This window comes from Alosa sapidissima, chromosome 13 (genome assembly GCF_018492685.1).
Source record: "Alosa sapidissima isolate fAloSap1 chromosome 13, fAloSap1.pri, whole genome shotgun sequence".
In the NCBI taxonomy this organism is placed as follows: domain Eukaryota; kingdom Metazoa; phylum Chordata; class Actinopteri; order Clupeiformes; family Clupeidae; genus Alosa; species Alosa sapidissima.
The window spans coordinates 3,082,455-3,099,091 of NC_055969.1; the positions used below are offsets into that span (position 1 = coordinate 3,082,455).

At 41.5% G+C, this 16,637-nt stretch overlaps 1 long non-coding RNA gene across 2 annotated transcripts; it reads right to left on the reverse strand.

Annotated features, from left to right (window-relative positions):
* Nucleotides 1-12,660: 12,660 nt before the first annotated feature.
* LOC121681001 lies at nucleotides 12,661-13,533 on the reverse strand. 2 transcript variants are annotated; one of them, XR_006021911.1, is made up of 3 exons: nucleotides 13,437-13,533; nucleotides 13,276-13,355; nucleotides 12,661-13,183 (listed from the first exon to the last, which is right to left on the reverse strand). It is a non-coding gene; the product is annotated as an uncharacterized LOC121681001 (long non-coding RNA). The 2 variants fall into 2 exon arrangements; XR_006021910.1 differs by having other exon boundaries at nucleotides 12,661-13,188.
* Nucleotides 13,534-16,637: the final 3,104 nt, after the last annotated feature.

The window sequence follows — 16,637 nt, forward strand, 5'->3', positions numbered from 1 at the left end:
TTACGTTACACCATCGGTGATCAACACAGTCTTCACGTCGGTAAAGTAACATTAACGTTGTCATTCATGTCAGTTTCTATCTAAGTAAGCTACTTGGCTACAAACAACTGTAAATTGTGCTATACATATTACGAAGGAATGAAATGTTTATTTGACAATAAAATACCGATTAGGTGTAGGCCTACTTGACATAAAGTTGGCAGTCATGAAGCACGGGAGTGAACTTTATCGCGTCAAGGACATGTTGCAGCCTCTCCTGATGCTAACGTTACCTAACTTAGCTAGTTTTCTGTATCATCAGATTACAAGCAAGCAACATCGTTCAAAATAGAACAAATCGTTAAAGTGTCAGTCCTAGTAGGTCTGTAATCTTGGTTTACATATAGTAACCCCCAAAAAATTACTGAAAATAATGTGTTTACTAGTGCTGTCAGTTAAACGCGTTATTAACGGCATTAACGTAAACCTATTTTAACGGCGTCAATTTTTTTATCGCGAGATTAACGTTCTTTTTGGTGTAACAAACTTTGTGTTTTTTCACAAGCTGTTGCAACAACTAGTAACGTTAGAACAACAACAACACCACACTGGATCTAGCTAGACCGTGCTGCATATACGCCCCCTTTTAGGGGAAAGGGAGCTGTTTGGATAATGGAAACCATGATGCATCGAAGTGGGGAGCGAAAAGGGCTTATACTTACTAAATCTTGAAACAAACGTGAATAAAAGACACAAAATAAGGTTGGTGTAAGAGTTATCTGTGTGTTTATGAGATTAATGTGACCATTATGTTCCTATTTTTTGCTCTTTCCAGTTTAGCCTACTAACAGGAGTGTCACGAATGTAGGCACAGTCAAACTGCCCGTGGCTGACTTTTTCCTACAACTAGGTGAGATAATTGGCTATGCCTGTTATACTGAAGTTCCACAGTTAGCTAGCTAACAAGCTAACCGTTTTACATGGGATATGGTAAGTGTAGCTAGTAAGTGCTGAATGGGTTGTAATGTAGCCTACATAGTTTCGACATGAGTAAGTTACATACACATAATTCTTCATAACTGCCGTGTTAGTAAAATGATTGAATGGCCTGTAAATTAATAACTAGATGTAACGTCAAGGTGTGATTAGGCTATCTGTCTTTCCCATTGGAATCAATGATATAATGTTAACTTGTTTTCCGCTAAAATTGGGCGTGATGCAGATTAAATGTAGCCTATCTTTATGATGATGCACCTTTAGTAGGCTACGTAAAGGCATATCCGTAAAAGGATTTTTGAAATACTGTTCATTACTATATCAACATTACCATAAGTATTTTACACCATTTCATAGAACTGATCCTTCTGATTACAATGGTATGTATATCCCATTGATGGTATGTATTATACTCAAGAAATAAGTTTTTTTGTGTGAGGAGGTCATCCAGCACCAAAAATGGAATGTTCGGCACGGGCACAAAAGGACGACGTCAAGATCAACGATGCATAGTGCTTCCTGCTGTTTTTCCTCTAGTGGAGGGAGACGTCAAGTCTTGATTTTTCACAAATCCCTTAACCAATCATATCGCCAGAAAGCCTATGATGTGACGTTTTTGAGGAAGTTTTCATTGATAAAATTGGTTGGGGTATGGCGGAGTTATTAGACTGAATGTCACCGGTACTGGGGTACCGAAATTAGAGCGTGCGATCTGCAAAGGGTTAAGCTGCAGGACAGTGTTTTATGCAAGTTAAAAGAAAAAAAAACATATTTATACCATATTAACTGCTCCAGTGTATTAACCTCATAGCTGAAGAAATTTTGCAAAATCAATGTATAAGCTGCGGCTAATAGTTGGTAAATTGTAGTACTTTTACATTTACATTTTTTTTTATATCTATCCAAAGCAACTTATATACAGTATGTCATTTATATTACAAGGGTCACTGCTCAGAGCAACTCATTACAATGGTGGAAGCCAGATACACATGCAAAACATATTGTATGCACTATGTAATTCATGCATAGCATACATGTTTATTAATGGTATTAATGGTTTTTTAAAAACGGCGACAAAATTGTGAATTTCAAGAGCGTGTTACTCCACACTCGGCAATCGACTCCTACGGACTTTCCCCTAAAGATGCCAGCTACAGCAGCAACATTTCCAGAAAGATGCTGGCTTGATTAAATTCATTCTGGACTCTCTATCCGACCACATAAAGACCTCGGGATACTTCAGTTTGGCTTTAGGGACCCTCTACTCACTACCACGTAAGTGTAATGTTGTTTGGAACTGTAGAAGAGGTATAAAAATAGCATTTTGTAGCGGCGAAATGACTTGCCCTGGTCACTTCCAGGCTAACGAGTTTTGACTAAAAACTGTAAAATCGAACTTTCTCAAAACACATCCGAATGACATGATTTTGATGTCAATTCAACGTATGTACTCCCAATCATCCGTAAATTGATCCAAAGTGCATTTTACTCCGGATAATTCCTTTAACTTAAAAAGTTACATTGATTGATATTTTTTCTTTTACTATTAACTTTCTAAATGTCCAGATTATCTGTTCATTCAGATCATCTGTTCATCAGCTGTTTCCATATAGCTTTTGAGCTGATGGCTCTGTGTTTAAGGTTTGTACCTTATGTTTTAATTTCTGGCATGCTGGCATTTGTAAATAAGACAAACAAGATCCATAATTTTTGTAATGAGGTGTACGTAAAAAAATGTAAGCCTTTTAGAACCATGTTAATTGATTACATATTGTGTGCAAACAACATGAGTTGTGTTTAAGCCCAAATTTTTCCCAGTCATGCAAATATGCAAATCATGTGTTATTAGCAACCCTTTGAAGTAATCAATAATTATTATTTTTTAAAAATGTAGAAAAGTAGATGAAAAAGTGATATGCGTATACTCAATTGAAGGTTGCTGAAATTATTTTTTTGTTAAAATAAAGGTATTCTGACAGAACTTTTCAAACTGATATGAACACAGACCAATGGCAATAATAAATATGTTAACATTGTTTATTTACCAGGAGCTTTGGCTCGTTAAAATTGAACCCTGAGTGTGTATGTCTGTGCATGTGAGTGTGTGTCTGCATGTAGCTGTGAGAGTTAGTGTATATGGTGTGTGTGTGTGTGTGTATCTGCATGGGGTGTGAGAGTTAGTGTTCATATTGTGTGTGCGTGAGTACGTATGTCTGTGTGTGTGTGTGTGTGTGTGTGTCTGTGTGTGTGTATAGGTGTGTGTGTGTGTGTGTATATGTGTGTGTGAGTGTGTATGTCTGTGTGTGTGTCTGAGTGTGTATATCTGTGTGTGAGAGTGTATATCTCTCTCTCTCTCTCTGTGTGTGAGAGAGAGAGTGTGTATGTCTGTGTGTATGTGTGTGAGTGTGTATATCTGTGCGTGTGTGTGTGTGAGTGTGTATGTCTGTGTGTGTGTCTGAGTGTGTATATCTGTGAGTGAGAGTGTATCTCTCTCTCTCTCTGTGTGTGTGTGTGTGTGTGTGTGAGAGAGAGAGTGTGTGTATGTCTGTGTGTATGTGTGTGTGAGTGTGTATATCTGTGTGTGTGAGTGTGAATATCTGTGCGTGTGTGAGTGTGTATGTTTGTGTGTGTGTTTGTGTTTGTGTGAGTGTGTATGTCTGTGTGTGTGTGTGTCTGAGTATGTATATCTGTGTGTGAGTGTATATCTGAATGTGTCTACCTCCTGTATGTGTGTGTGTGTATGTGTGCATTTGTGTGTGTGTGTATGTGTGAGTGTGTACGTCTGTATGTATACAGTATCTTTGTGTGTGAGTGTGTATATCTCTGTGTGTGTGAGTGTGTATGTCTGTGTGTGTGCATGTGTATGTGTGTGTGTGAGTGTATATATCAGTGTGTGTGAATATGTGTGTGTGTGTGTGTGTGTGTGTGTGTCTGTCTGTGTGTACTGTACAGTATGTGTGTGTGTGTCTGTGTGTCTGTGAATATGTGTACTGTATGTGTATGGGTGTGAGTGTTTATGTCTATGTGTGTGTGTGAGTGTGTATATCTGTGTGTGTGTGTGTGTGTGTGTGTGTGTGTGTGTGTGTGTGTGTGTGTGTGTGTGTGTGTGTGTGTGAATATGTGTGTGTGAGTGTGTATGTGTGTGAGTGAGTGTGTATATCTGTGTATGAGTGTGTGTATGTGTGTGTGTATGCCTGTGTGTGTGTGTGTGTAGGTAATTTGCCAAAATGCTGCTGTGTTCCTCTAAGTACAGCTGAAACGCAACACCTGCAGGGAGTAGACCTAGACTATTGCTCTTGATACTGTAAGCAAGAAATCACCTTGCAGTGGTTAAAGTAATGCTAGGATGTGGAAATTCAATATTGTATTCATTATATTCAAAATTCAATAAAGTGTGCATCTAGATACAACATTCTATCCCACCGGTCACTATTGTGACCGTTAACATGTTTACTCATTCTGCAAACACACCAAAGACATTTGAATAATTATAAATGTATATATCATAACTAGACACCTTAAAGACCATGTGTACAAAAATATTTTCCTATGTTTATTGTGTATATAACATACTTTAAAAACCTTTTTTTTGGGAGCTGTGAGGCATCCTCTTCTCAAGGTGCAACCAGGAAGTAAACAGCTCTGGTCATGTGACAATTTCCTCAAAACATTTGACACTGCACATTTCATTGAAACACTATTATTTCAATATTTACTGAAAGAGTATTGGGATATTCCCCAGTTACAGTTTTAGAGGCTTATAAGTACATATTTTTTTTCGGTCACAATGACAAAATGTGACCAATGGACAAAGCATGTTAGCAGCTGTAAAAAAGTATGCTTCCATTTGTGATTCCTTTTATAGTTAGATAGTGACATGCGTCCATGTTGCAGGTATAGTACATTAAGTGTAAAATGTCAAGACACAGCATGCACTTTATGCGGACTGTCTCTTTTTGCACTGCGATGGCGCACCTGTGAGGCTGAGGAGCCCTGACTTGCTCAGACAACCATCTGTTGCACCCATCCCGCCTTCTTAGGTTGGCTTGAGCAGAAGTTTAGGTTTTGCATTGCTCCCATTCATTAGATTAGATTTGATTCAACTTTATTGTCATTTAGCAGAGTACAGGTACAGAGCCAATGAAGTTTAGGTTTTGCCTTGCTCCCATTCATAAGGTTGGGGTTAATATCTACCAACTTGAATGTTTCAGAAATGCTCAAGATAGCTTGTGATCTCGTGCTACTTCTTTTATGTGGACAAATTACATTTTTTTTGGTGTTAAAAGAGATCTCAACAGAGTAAAAACATTCAAGCTCAAGATGTTTAGACATCTCAATACTCACATTTATGTGTTCTGAGCTATCAAAGATTAATCTCTGAGGTCTAAAATGTTCCTATGGGAGAGGTCTTGGAACTGTAGCATACTAGATGTACTGCATAGTGGTATGGGATATGACTACAGCATGGTGTTGCCACTTGCCACCTATGCAAAGAAAATAAACCACACCTCACATTCCATACTACTTCAAGTCAAGTCACTTTTATCTATATATAGCACTTTTATATGCACAGAGTGCAACCCAACTCTTCACATCCTCTGCTTTACAGCAAATTAGCCTAAGTATTGCTTATATTACTTGTGAAGTGATTATGGACAAAATTCAATTAATTAAAAAAACTTTGGGTCTACAGCTTTGACAGAACCTGAATGACCGTGCTCAAAATGACCGTGCTCAAAATGCTCAAAATGAAATGTTAGAGGAGTATTCCAGCAGCTTTTCACATGGATCTCTGTTTCTTGAGGTCACAGAGTACTGTCGTTACAAAAAAATCAAAACTATTGGTTCTACCTATCTTGAGTTGCAGCAGCCACCAGCTAGAGCTGCCAGTGCTACACTGTGGGGGCATGGTTTTTTGCACCGACAGTACTAAATGACCTCGAGAAACAGAGAACGATGTGAAAATTGCTGGAATTCTCCTTTAAGCTTTTCAACCTTTCCCTCTACCCTGAGCAGGTGCATTTCAGCTTTTATTGAAACCACATACAATTATATGAATTACTATTTACTGATGTGCTGCCATATCTGCTTCAAAACGATTTGCAACTTATCTGCACATTTGTCAGTATTTCTGAGGAGATAGGAGGTAGACTGACTGCAAAGCCGAAAGCCCAAAACAGATATTAGTCATGGACGTGTCATCTCAAGGACTGTTTGGTGAGTAAAATTACACTGGCTTGGATGATCTGTGTCTTGGCTTTGCCATATCATTTGCTGTGAGAAGACTGAAAGATGCGTTCACCCCTGCCAAGGCCTTGTTGGAGTGTCATGATTGCCTGCACTGTGTTAGGTAAGTGAGAGTTGTAATGTGTAACCATATTTACTGTAAGGTCCCTCTAACATTCACCTTCCCAATTAACCATAGGAAAAGTAAGAGGAAACTACATGACAGATATTAAGTAAAGGTAAAGGAACTGCTACTGAGTTTCTCATTGACTCATTGATGCTCTCTCCCATACGTTCCTTGTGCTTTTCAGCACACATTGTAAGCTGTGTCAGTTTTGTGGGCAACACCAGTCTCTGTGTTGCTTAAAAGAGTATACAGAAAGGAAGACGAAGGAAGGCTGCAGAGTTTTTTTCTGATAAAAGGTTGTATGGTTATAAAGGGAAATATTGCAGGTTCATTCCAATTGGCTATGTCCTCTGTGGAATAGAGCCTTGGCTGAATGATCAGCGTGTCTGTTTTTGACAGACAGGAGATAAGGGAGTGCCCTCAGGTATTAGATGTCATTCCTTTTCATGGGGAAAAGTGGTTAGAGTACCTTTGCGGAAGCACCTTCATTGAATAGAGAAATCCACCACAACAAAGCCTTTCCCCTCTCATTAAGTCAGCTGCAAAGCCATTGCTGCTCTGGAGCACAATATCTGAGGCAAAAGTGTAATCCCCCTGCTCAATGTAGCACACTAGCAGAGAATTTCAAATGTCCATAATAACCAAAGTTGGAAATGAAGGGCATGCATCTCAAGATATTGATGGTCAAGCACAGAAAGAGAGAGAGAAAGAGAGAGCATCCCCAAACACACAATCACAAATAAAAAGACATGAAGAGTGCATTGAGGTATACTGAAAATATCCAACTTGACGACATCTTTACCTTTAGCTCATTGTTGCAAAGAATCTGATTTACAGAAATCAGATTGTGTGTCAAATATATAGTTCTCAGCCTAACCACCTGAAAAAAGAAGTTTAGTTTTCACTTGTGCCGATTGAGGTGGCAGGCAGAGGTGAGGGCCCTTCAATACTAGTAAACCCATTTAGAGCCTCCCTCTGAAATTATGAAGCAAAGATGACTCAGCACTTTCTCTGGGGTGGCGTGGGGGGGATGAATCATTCATCATGGCCAGTGCCAGTGTAACAGAGGTCGATCATGGACTAACGGCAAACTCTCCGCTGGCTCCCTAGCCTGTGCAAGGAGTCAGCGGAGCACCAAGAGAGAAGCAGAAGTAGGAGGCAGACCTGAGTGTTGAAATGAAACAGACACAATAGATAATAAATATAGATAATCAAATACAGCAATATTGGAAACCAAAAAAGAGACTGGGTGAATCAGAATGAAGAGAATACCTGTCTCCAATAAAAATCTCTCAAAAATGAATGTTTCTTTTTCATTATGTTCATGCTAAATGAGGTGCTTAATTCTTCAAAACAAGAGAATCGATCGAATCACAGGTTTCATTGTCATGAAAAAGGCACTTCAGCAATAGTGCAACTTACATAATCTAATGTGCCCCAGAGAAAAAAAAATATGCAACATAGCAAAAGATCTGCAATGGAGCATAATGAATAATATTACTGACCACTGTACAAAGGACTAAATATCTAGTCCTGAGGTCTTGCTCAAAATTCCACCAATTAACGTAATTTTGCTCTCAATCTTTGAACTTAACTACCGTAAATAGACCCTAGGTTGTATTTACTCTGTTACGCTTTAATGAGTTACGCTTTAATGTTAGAGCGTCAAGAGTCCCAAACTGCACCCCATAGCCACTTTTTTCCCTTCCTTAAAGAGAGAGGCCACTTTGGCAAAGTGGTGTAACAAGCACTTATTATTACACGTGTAACAACTACAGCCTGCAGAGACACTCATGTGAGCACTTCACAGAGATGCCCACCTTCATTGTTGAGTTAGGCCCATGAGTGGGTCTGAAATGTTGGGCTTTTGTCACTAGTGCCTGGTATCCTAGACCCACATTCCTCTCTGTGCATGATGGTTTTTGCAAATACCAAACATTGGGTTCTTCAGTGACATATAAAGCAACACAATGTAGTTATTTTACCTTAAAATAATGCCTTCAAGTTAATTCATCAAAAAATTGTGCCCCAGAATGCCTGGTATTCACTGTAATGCAATATGCATGTAACATTGTTGCGGGTAGGGGCATAACCACTTTCTATGGTTTTAGATGAATTTGGTAGCCCCTAAGTGCTAAATGGGCAATACGTTGAAAAGGGGAATTTCTATTGTGTTAATTTAACCATTGATGGTGAATGGCATCTTCATCCAAAGTTATGCTCTGAGAATGGCCTTTTCAGCTACGCTCATGATGAAAATCACTCTGTTTTGAGTCCCTGGCTCCACATGACAGGGTAAAGCACAACACTGCAGCATGCATCCTCACGGCTTGAGGAGGAGGATTCCTATTTCCTAGCACCTCAAATAGCAGAATCCATTGACAAATGTAATGTGATTACAGTTCCACCCAACTCTGGAATAGTATTTGTTAGTAGTAAGTAAAAAAGTAAAAAAGTTGAAATCTTACCTGAAAACAAAAAAGTTCAAATTAAAAGATCATGTTGGTAAGCCAGGGAAAAATTGCATGAAGAACTCATTTCACTTGTTTGTGCAATAACATTTCTTGGGTCTTCATGCTAAAAGGGAGGTGTGTGTGTGTGTGTGTGTGTGTGTGTGTGTGTGTGTAGAGTGGGGGTTGGAGGTTGGGTTGGTGGTGGAGGAGAAGGAAGCTCAGGGAGTTGAGAGGAGAGGTACTGATCTCTATCCATTGTTGAGTTGCACAACAGACTGGGGCCTCTGAAAGGGAAGCATACATTAGTTTGAGGGTTACTACGAAATACCACACAACCAGAAAAAAAGAAAGAGAGGCCATATAACAGAAAACTGAAATCACAAGCGTGGTCTTCCATATCACTCACTTTAAAAGTCAACGAGCCTCTTAAGTGTCAGGTAGGATCCAGCCATGAGGCTGGAAACACACTGTAAATACAAATGCCTCCCAGGGTTCAACTTCTCTATTTTCACTTCATCGCCAATATTAGTCGCTGAGAGCTGGACCTAAAAAGTGGGCAGTTCTGCATCTCAGAAGCACCGGAGAGGTAGAGCAGCAGCAGTACTTTGAGTGTTTGGGCCATGAATCCATGAATCCATGAAAATGCTTAGAGAATCTGTAGATAATGACCATGGTTGCTGTTCAAGCTATTTATGTTTGAGTTGACCCCTGCTGGCAGAATGGTGGTCTTGTGCCCTTTTGCGGAGCAAAAGAGTTAAATGGTTCACCTGTGCAAATGGAGGATATTGTGGCCACTTCCGGTGTGGGTCAACTTCAGACTTTAAACGCTGTAATCTAGGGCGGGGCTATTGAGCTCTATGGTTCACCCCACCAATCACCTGCGAAACCTCTCTATTTATTGAGAAAGGGAAGTTGACGTCACGTCTCCTCAAGTCTCGTCATAATAAAGCCGTCTACCATTACTCATTGTACAGAGCTGTTTAGCAGTTCAACGACAGTGACAGCCTATGCTTCAGTCTGCGTTGGAAGTCTCTCCAGGCCAACATCGCTAAGAGGCCAGAACAATACTGCTGCATTAACAACTATAGTAGCAAGTCTCACAATAGATACAAGTTTTAGGGTTAGGTGCCTTGAAGTCGACAGTCACAGCGCTGCCTTGAAGTCGACGGTGGGGGTTTAAAACACCATCAAGCTTTCGTACATACAGAGAATATCAACAGCAGGTTAGCAAACAGCAGTCTGATATAAAATTCACAATGTAACTAACCAAACATAGCCAAATATCATAGAAAAATGCTAAAATCATTTAGGCCTGGATGTTTATAAATGATTATTGAGAGGATTATTGAGAGTGATGGAAAGCTTAGCCAGGTCTTTCCTGAACCACCTCTGGTCAGCTTTAGGAGATGCCCTACACTACAGGATAAACTGGTCTACAGCCATCTAAAACCAGACAGCCAACAAACATGGTTGGGCTCAAGGCCCAAGGGGTCCTACAAATTCAATCACTGTAATCAATGTATGAATATAATACAAACCAAGACTTTCAAAGATTTCCCATCTCAAAAACACCTCACCATAAACCATTAATTGTAAAACCTTGTTGGTCATTTATAGATGAGTGTCCTATGTGCCAAGTTAACTCAGGAACATGTGTGATAAACTCCAAAAATAAAATCCCTCTTTGGGTGAGTTTGAAAATGACTATAAAAATAAAGTCTTTATTGGACAATGCCTTCAACAACCGTACACGTTTCGGCCCTAGGCCATAATCAGCGTGTTGTGCAAAGTTTACATAGGAAGACGTTTACATAGGAAGAACAAAAATATGTTTACAACACTGGCAGAACATAAATATGCAATTTGAACAGGCAATATCAAGTACCCAATGGCAAAACACTATTTGGAATATCACAACAGCAACCAATCCACATTACAGGCCATTACCATATCCCACTTTCCATGAGAAAAAGGGACAAAGACAATAAAACCAAAATTAAGCCTTTTGGATTTATAAACTAAACATCCAGGCCTAATTGTCTTTTTTTCTACTGTGCAGTGTAAATGTAATTCAGATTGTTGAAATAATAAACCAAGTCACATTCCTAAACACAAGGTTGAAAATCATTACTCGTCCTCTTTTATACTTCAGACTCCTGCTTTGTCTAGTTCATATGCATGGTATATAATGGAAAAATCACCAAGAACTAATCTAAATTGTTCATGAATAGTGCTGATTAATCATTAGAGGGTTAGCAGTTTTTCTCCACTATCTATAAGACGGTGCCACTTTCTTCAAGCATTATACCTTCACGGGTCATGTCTTTGTCACTAATTTTATTGTAATCACTTGTTTTTTATTCCTCAATTAATCTGCACTCTGTTTTTTCCCTTACTGAAAGCAGTGACTCTGATGCATCCTCTTCAACCTTCACGCTTCCTTTGTTCTTGCATTCTGATTTTTCCCCGCAACAGGGGCATGAGATGTGTTATTTCTTGCTTGAGAAGAAAGATACCACAGTGGGAATCTGCTCTCTCTCTCTCTCTCTCTAACTCTCTCTCACACACACACATACACTCTCTTTCTCTCTCTCTCTCTCTCTCTCTCTCTCTCCAGAGGCATTTTCCCAAATAATTAAATGCAGAAGTGACGAGTGAAGCCATTACTTTATGGAGAAAGGTTTCCAGGTAGCAGATGTCTGACGAGGATGTGGCTCTAAATTCCAGGTTATAAATTGTTCCCTGGTGCCCTCTGGGCTTTGGTTTTCGGAAAATGAACATATCAGGGCTCGAGTTTTATACCAAATATGTTGTGAAAAGGCCCTTTCTAAAAGCTAATTTAATATGGTTAGCAATAATTGTACTAATATAATTAAGCTCTTCACAAAAAATGTTTTCTCTATTAAACATAGTCTGATGAGGACGTTCTCTCCGGTCTCCTCTCTCCACTATGCCTGCTGAACTATAGTATTCCCTACAGCCCTCTAGAGTCACAGATGCGTGACACATCTGACAAAATGTCCCACAGCAAAATGAATGAAAAATAAATCTGTCTATCAATAAGCTGCTTGGGAGCTTGCCAGGGTGGCACGAGTTCTCCACATATGTAGTTTCAGACAAATCGGAATCCTGTCTCGCCCTGATTTTAGAGCGAGAAAAGAGGAAAAAAATACTTTTTTTCATTTGGGATGGTGATTGGATGAGGCATCAGGTTTTAATCTAGCTTTTTTGGGAGTTGCATGGCTTGGTTTTGAAAGCAGCTTAACGCTGTCTTTCATACAAGATGGACTTGTATTGGTGAATGTGGTTTGTCACAAGACATGGCAAGAGTATCAAATAGACACCTCCTGTTCAGAAGTGAAACTAATTAAATAATTCACATTCAAATTAGCTACCAAGGGCCAAAGAGAGAAAAACATATTACAGGCATTGATCACTGCCCCCAGAGTCCAAGGGAATATAATGCATGTAGGCTACTTAAAGGAAAATTCCGGTATTTAGCACTTTGAGTCCCTTTTCTGGTTTGTTTTGGGTGAACTAGAGTGGTGGACACTGACATTTTGACGATTGGTCCTGTCTCGACCTTTCTGACTCGTTTTTAAATCGCCTTTGACTAGTCAGAGGGGCTGCCAGCAGGCATACTGTAGGCTATTCAAACATGTCCTAAAACAACCCTTAACGTTTGTTTTCAAAACTGCAACTCACCTAGTGGTTAGTGGTGTGCTCAAGTAAACATGTTCCTTATTTTGTCATTTCAATATAATGTAAAATGGATCAAGTACATGTAGTTTCACTCTTGTAATGCTAAAATGTACTGCATGTTGTGTAATTCAGCCTAAGGCTTATATCAGATATTCTAAAAACTTAACCACTATACAATCACACACACAGTTTTATTTTGCTTCATAGATATATCATATACAATTGCAACTACCACAACTACATTCAAGTATTTGTAGGCTATAGTGTTTACCCAGACTGGAGATTATTTGCTGAACCCACAATTCCACACCGTCATACTTTGTTCCAGCAATAAAGAAACCTGATCTAAGTGGTTGTCCGTGGTGATGTGTAGAAGCAACAGTAGAATGGAGTAACCCGTCACACAAGCACAAAGGACGGACACACACAAAACATTGGGACAAGGGCTAATGCTTCCAATCACTTTCCCCCCCCCCAACAACAAAATCAAAGGACTACAAACACTACACAACACACTCTGGAGGAGTAGGAACACAGTACAAGTATAAGACACAACAGTACTATAAAACCAGCAGCAGGAAACAGGGCGGCAGCATCAGGTGGCATGGGAGCAGCAAGCTTGAAGATGGTCAACCACAAGTTCCGGGATCGCGGAAGTAGAGTTGTCCCCTGCGTGTGGAGGAGGGGCACGGCCACAGTTCTACACTGACAAACGAGCAGGGAATTAGGGACGCTAGCAGACAATGGGGCACAAACAAAACATTAACAAACACACGGGGTGAGGTTACCTACCTGAATTGGATACGAGGCTGCCTTAAGCAGAGGCTCGAATCAGAGCAAATTACCCACTGCTGAACCACAAGACAAACGTACTACAACGCAAAAGAGGGAGAGTAGATGTAGCGCAAATAATGTGCTGAAGTCACATCATACAGATTTAAATAATCTCTTACCTCAGAATTGTTCCTCAAACACCCAACAGGACAGCACCAGCCCAAACAGCCTGCTGCTCCCCACCACTACCACAAAGTAGGTTCTCCACAACAGGTGGAGAATTGGGAGACATGCAGTCAGCTGCCTAGATATAAGGTGGCAGGTGGTAATTAACCCTGGTAATTAGCAAGATGGTCTTCAGCTAATTAACAATTAAGACGAAAAATAGGGGCGGAAACCTATCCTGCTACACATGACTGCTGCTCTGTCATGTTTGACCAACCAAATTGTTTCTGTCACTGCCTTCTTTCTCTAAAAAAAACTAAAAATCCACTTGGCATTTGCCTCCTGATACACTGAAGAATCCTAGAATTTTTTTCTGAATCAATCACTCCAGCCACATCAACATAATGTTACGACAGTGGAAAATTGTATTTTGCATGACATGTCAAGTCTTATCAACATGCCACACGAAAAACGGTACTGTGTCTATTTCGTTTTTAAATGGTAGTTGAAATTTAGCTTCAAGCAGATTGTTCTGAATCGTCTTTGACAAAGTTGAGGATTTAAAATGGGAAGCCAAGACACATCCATAACATAGGCTAATGTTATCATAACACATCAGTGAACTTACAGGACCGCTACGCTGAGAAGCTGCACTTTCTAATGCATAGCCTACATGGAACACGTTTATCCTTACCGTAGCACCCACAAACTGTGTTAATTTCAATGGAAGTCTCTTGGTCTCCCCTCTGCATTCACTCATAAGTTCTCCTCATTTCAAAAGACTGTAAAGAATCCTGTAAGTCGCAGTCAACGATGTTCATCCATTCATCGTCTGAAACTTCCATCGAATCCATCTTGCTAGGACTTAACGAGTCACTAACGTTAGCTGACTGGTGGGGAGACCGCTAGCAAGCTTTCCCCCCTAGCTGATGATTGAAAACACAGAGCTATACACACAATAATCATAAATAAAACTTTCTCCCCTACAGACAAAAAAATCCGATGTACCTTACAAAATGAATGTAAAACAAACTATGTTAATGAGTTACACAATTTATAATAAAACTCTAGTAAGGTCACTGAAGGCAACTGAAAAGTGAGAGGTGGTGTAGATAGCAAAGAGAGGGGGCCCCAGCACCGTGGGGGTATCCTATAGTGAAATAGTGACTGTCCAAGCCATGATGCATTAAACGAGTGCCCTGTGAGGTAGGATTCAAACCAGGAGAGAGCAGAGCCTGAGATGCCCATGTTTGATAGTATAGAGAGAAGGAGGAGATGGTTAACCATGTCAAATGCAGCTGATAAGTCAAGCAGAATGAGTAGTGATGACTGTGTGGTTGCCCTGGCTTCTTTTAAGGCTTCTGTCACAGACAACGGCTGTTTCGGTTGAGTGGCCACTCTTGAAACCAGATTGGTTTTGATCAAGAGGGTTGTTTCGTGAGAGGAATTCAGAGACCTGTTTGGAGACCACAGGTTCGATAGCTTTGGATATGAAGGGTAGAAGTGAGACAGGACGATAGTTCTCAACTTGAGCAGTGTTGAGAGAAGGTTTGTTTAGAAACTCAGGTGTTACCTGAGCCACTTTGAATGCTGTGGGAAATGTGCAAGAGGTTAACGATTCATCGATCATGTGTGATAGCTGGTGTGATGGTCGAGCTAATGGACTGAAGTAAGTTCCCTTTCGGTCGATTCACTCGGTACAACACAGATACTATGGGATATCACGCCCTCGCGTGGTCTGGCTGAAGACACCTCTATTCACGCCTGAAAGGCAAGGCGCGTGGTGACGTGGGAGGCTCCGCCCTCACGGTATATAACCCCAGTCACCACCGTCGCTCCCCAGTTCAAGCTCTCTTCACCTCGCTTGGACGCCTCTATAGTGACACCGCCTGTGCCTGTCTAGCTTGCTAGCTGGTTACTATGTGTGTATAACAAGAACATTAGCATCTCTGAACGGTTTAACAGTCCATCAGTTCGGTTTGACAACAGCCTCTATTGGTGAGTCGACCGCTACTTCGGGAGCCGTTTGTGAAGGCTAATTGCGAGGTTCGAATAGTGTGTGTGTCTCGCCATGAGCTCACAAACTCCAACTTCAACCTCCCCACCACAAGTGAGACCCTGTCCCCAGGGTTGCGGTTTTTCTCTTCATGAGAAAGATTACCATGAAGCCTGTCCGGTCTGCTTGGGAATAGTCCATGCCCAGTCGAGCTTTGACGCATCCTGATGCCTGTGCATTTTGCCGCCAGCTCAGACGTGCCACACTCGAACGGCGTGTGAAATTCGTCGAGAAGATTCTAGGACAGGCTACTGCCGCGCAGGACCCACTCCTCTCCCAGGCTGCTGAGCGCGGTCCTGAAGATGAGTTGGAACCCTCGCTCGGTGCTGCCACGAGCTGGGCGGATTAGATGGAGGAGCTGAGCGAGATGGAGCTAGCTCGTTCTCCTGTCCAGAAAACGCGAGCCCCCCGGGGCTGACGACAACGGCTATGTCCTGGACTTGGGCCTGGACGAGCATGGTCTGTCCGACGAGCATTCTGATCTGCCAGGCGCCCAAGGGCAAACGATGAGGGCGAAGTGGATAATTCCTTTTTCGCTCTGTATCGTCGCGCAGCTCGGAAGCTGGAAGTAGAGTGGCCGCCCGCCCCCCCAGCACAGAGACCTACCAGGTTCGCCGGTTTCTTCTTGCCCCATGCTCCGACAGTGGTGCGGCAATGCCTTCCCCTCTTCCCAGATTTCGTCATGGAGTTGACGTCCTCTTGGAGCAAGCCACTGTCTACACGCGCTTCAGTGCCAGGATTCGCACAGTTTCTGGAGCACGCAGGAGCCGACAAGGCGGGTCTCCTCACTCCCCCGCCAATGGAGCCCTCCTTAGCTGCCTACCTAGCCCCATCTCACAACCATGGGGTTGTGGGTCCGATGTCTCTTCCCTCAAAACACTGCCGCTTCTCTTTTACGTGCAGCTGGAGAAGAGCTATCGGGCCCAAGCGACGACGGCACGTGCTATTTCCTCCGTATCATTGCTGCAGACGTACCAGGCTATGTGCCTAGCCGAGCTAGCTAACATGCTACCTCCTGGTAGCCCGGCAACTGTTCTGCTTAACGAAATCTGTGTAGCCACGGACTACAGTCTGAGGATGTCTCGCTGCGCTGCAATGTCGTTGGGCAGGGCTATGGCAACTACCGTGGTGTCTCAACGCCACCTCTGGCTCACCTTGT